This window comes from Mchenga conophoros, linkage group LG3 (assembly GCF_057382185.1).
Source record: "Mchenga conophoros isolate Kocher_MC1m ecotype Shallow Benthic linkage group LG3, M_conophoros_male_GT1.1, whole genome shotgun sequence".
NCBI classification, from domain to species: Eukaryota; Metazoa; Chordata; class Actinopteri; order Cichliformes; family Cichlidae; genus Mchenga; species Mchenga conophoros.
In genome coordinates, this window is record NC_140528.1 from 80,309,788 (window position 1) to 80,313,423 (window position 3,636).

Here is a 3,636-nt window from a genome sequence, read left to right on the forward strand (position 1 = left end):
TACATCCCCAAGCAAAGAAAAAATGTTGTCTTATTGGGCACCAGGCACCGTGAGCTACAAGTCCAGGACTCTGGGAAGAGAAAGCCCCACATCATCCTGGATTATAACAAATCCAAAGGGGCTGTGGATCATCTGGACCAGGTAAGAACAATTATAAGTCATTTAATTGCCAAATTGTTTATCGTTTCTCATTGTCATAACTGATAAAGTCAGATAATGTGATTATGATAGTTTTGATATGAGATGATAGTTTTAGAATATGAGAGTTTTGATAGTTACAGATAGGAGGGGGGCCCACAGGCGGAAGGATCTATGAAGTTAATGAAAAAACTCTTTATTTCACCATGTTAGTGCGTTACTCGCTATTACATGCATTTGAATGGAGTTCTCGCCAGACGCAAAGTATAGGTTTTCATTATGTGAATAACTTGAAAATCTTAGCTCAAACAGCTTTAAAACCTGTTTGCCCAGCACGGGGATATTGAGTTCTATAAGATAAAGCCATAAACATGCGCGAAAGAAAGCGTTTTTCATCAACTTCATAGATCTTGCTGTAACTTTTGATAGAAGACTCACAAACACATATTTATGGCTTTATCTTATACACTTCAATATCCCCATGCTGGGAAAACAGGTTTTGCAGCCGTTTGACCTAAGATTTTAAACTATTTCACATAATGAAAACCTATACTTTGTTTCGGGCGAGTTCCCCATTCAAATGCATGTAACAGTGAGAAACGCACTGTCTTGGCGAAAGAAAGCGTTTTTGTACAACTTCATATGAATAGCTATAACTTTTGATAGAAGACTCAGACAAACATGTTTATGGCTTTAATTTATAGAACTCAAGGTCCCCGTGTTGGGAAAACAGGTTTTGCAACTGTTTGAGCTAAGATTTCCAACTTATTCACATAATGAAAACCTATACTTTGTTTCGGGCGAGTTCCCCATTCAAATGCATGTAACAGTGAGAAACGCACTGTCTTGGCGAAAGAAAGCGTTTTTGTACAACTTCATATAAATCAATGTAACTTTTGATAGGAGACTCGGATACACATGTTTATGGCTTTAACTTATAGAACTCAAGGTCCCCGTGCTGGGAAAACAGGTTTTGCAGCTGTGTGAGCTAAGATTTCCAAGTTATTCACATAATGAAAACCTATACTTTGTTTCGGTCGAGTTCCCCATTCAAATGCATGTAACAGTGAGAAACGCACTGTCTTGGCGAAAGAAAGCGTTTTTGTACAACTTCATATAAATCAATGTAACTTTTGATAGGAGACTCGGATACACATGTTTATGGCTTTATCTTATAGAACTCAAGGTCCCCGTGTTGGGAAAACAGGTTTTGAAACTGTTTGAGCTAAGATTTCCAAGTTATTCACATAATGAAAACCTATACTTTGTTTCGGTCGAGTTCCCCATTCAAATGCATGTAACAGTGAGAAACGCACTGTCTTGGCGAAAGAAAGCGTTTTTGTACAACTTCATATAAATCAATGTAACTTTTGATAGGAGACTCGGATACACATGTTTATGGCTTTATCTTATAGAACTCAAGGTCCCCGTGCTGGGAACACAGGTTTTGCAGCTGTTTGAGCTAAGATTTCCAAGTTATTCACATAATGAAAACCTATACTTTGTTTCGGTCGAGTTCCCCATTCAAATGCATGTAACAGTGAGAAACGCACTGTCTTGGCGAAAGAAAGCGTTTTTGTACAACTTCATATAAATCAATGTAACTTTTGATAGGAGACTCGGATACACATGTTTATGGCTTTATCTTATAGAACTCAAGGTCCCCGTGCTGGGAACACAGGTTTTGCAACTGTTTGACCTAAGATTTTCAATTTATTCACATAATGAAAACCTATACTTTGTTTCGGGCGAGTTCCCCATTCAAATGCATGTAACAGTGAGAAACGCACTGTCTTGGCGAAAGAAAGCGTTTTTGTACAACTTCATATGAATTAGCTGTAACTTTTGATAGAAGACTCAGACAAACATGTTTATGGCTTTAACTTATAGAACTCAAGGTCCCCGTGTTGGGAAAACAGGTTTTGCAACTGTTTGAGCTAAGATTTCCAAGTTATTCACATAATGAAAACCTATACTTTGTTTCGGTGGAGTTCCCCATTCAAATGCATGTAACAGTGAGAAACGCACTGTCTTGGCGAAAGAAAGCGTTTTTGTACAACTTCATATAAATCAATGTAACTTTTGATAGGAGACTCGGATACACATGTTTATGGCTTTAACTTATAGAACTCAAGGTCCCCGTGCTGGGAAAACAGTTTTTGCAGCTGTTTGAGCTAAGATTTCCAAGTTATTCACATAATGAAAACCTATACTTTGTTTCGGTCGAGTTCCCCATTCAAATGCATGTAACAGTGAGAAACGCATTGTCTTGGCGAAAGAAAGCGTTTTTGTACAACTTCATATAAATCAATGTAACTTTTGATAGGAGACTCGGATACACATGTTTATGGCTTTATCTTATAGAACTCAAAGTCCCCGTGCTGGGAAAACAGGTTTTGCAGCTGTTTGAGCTAAGATTTCCAAGTTATTCACATAATGAAAACCTATACTTTGTTTCGGTCGAGTTCCCCATTCAAATGCATGTAACAGTGAGAAACGCACTGTCTTGGCGAAAGAAAGCATTTTGGACAACTTCATATAAATCAATGTAACTTTTGATAGAAGACTCAGACAAACATGTTTATGGCTTTAACGTATAGAACTCAAGGTCCCCGTGTTGGGAAAACAGGTTTTACAACTGTTTGAGCTAAGATTTCCAAGTTATTCACATAATGAAAACCTATACTTTGTTTCGGTCGAGTTCCCCATTCAAATGCATGTAACAGTGAGAAACGCACTGTCTTGGCGAAAGAAAGCGTTTTTGTACAACTTCATATAAATCAATGTAACTTTTGATAGGAGACTCGGATACACATGTTTATGGCTTTAACTTATAGAACTCAAGGTCCCCGTGCTGGGAAAACAGGTTTTGCAGCTGTTTGAGCTAAGATTTTCAAGTTATACACATAATGAAAACCTATACTTAGTTTCGGTCGAGTTCCCCATTCAAATGCATGTAACAGTGAGAAACGCACTGTCTTGGCGAAAGAAAGCGTTTTTGTACAACTTCATATAAATAGCTGTAACTTTTGATAGAAGACTCAGACAAACATGTTTATGGCTTTATCTTATAGAACTCAAGGTCCCTGTGCTGGGAAAACAGGATTTGCAGCTGTTTGAGCTAAGATTTTAAAATTATTCACATAATGAAAACCTATACTTTGTCTGGGGCGAGTTTCCCATTCAAATGCATGTAACAGTGAGAAACGCATTGTCTTGGCGAAAGAAAGCGTTTTTGAACAACTTCATATAAATAGCTGTAACTTTTGATAGAAGACTCAGACAAACATGTTTATGGCTTTATCTTATAGAACTCAAGGTCCCTGTACTGGGAAAATAGGATTTGCAGCTCTTTGAGCTAAGATTTTCAAGTTATACACATAATGAAAACCTATACTTAGTTTCGGTCGAGTTCCCCATTCAAATGCATGTAACAGTGAGAAACGCACTGTCTTGGCGAAAGAAAGCGTTTTTGAACAACTTCATATAAATCGCTGT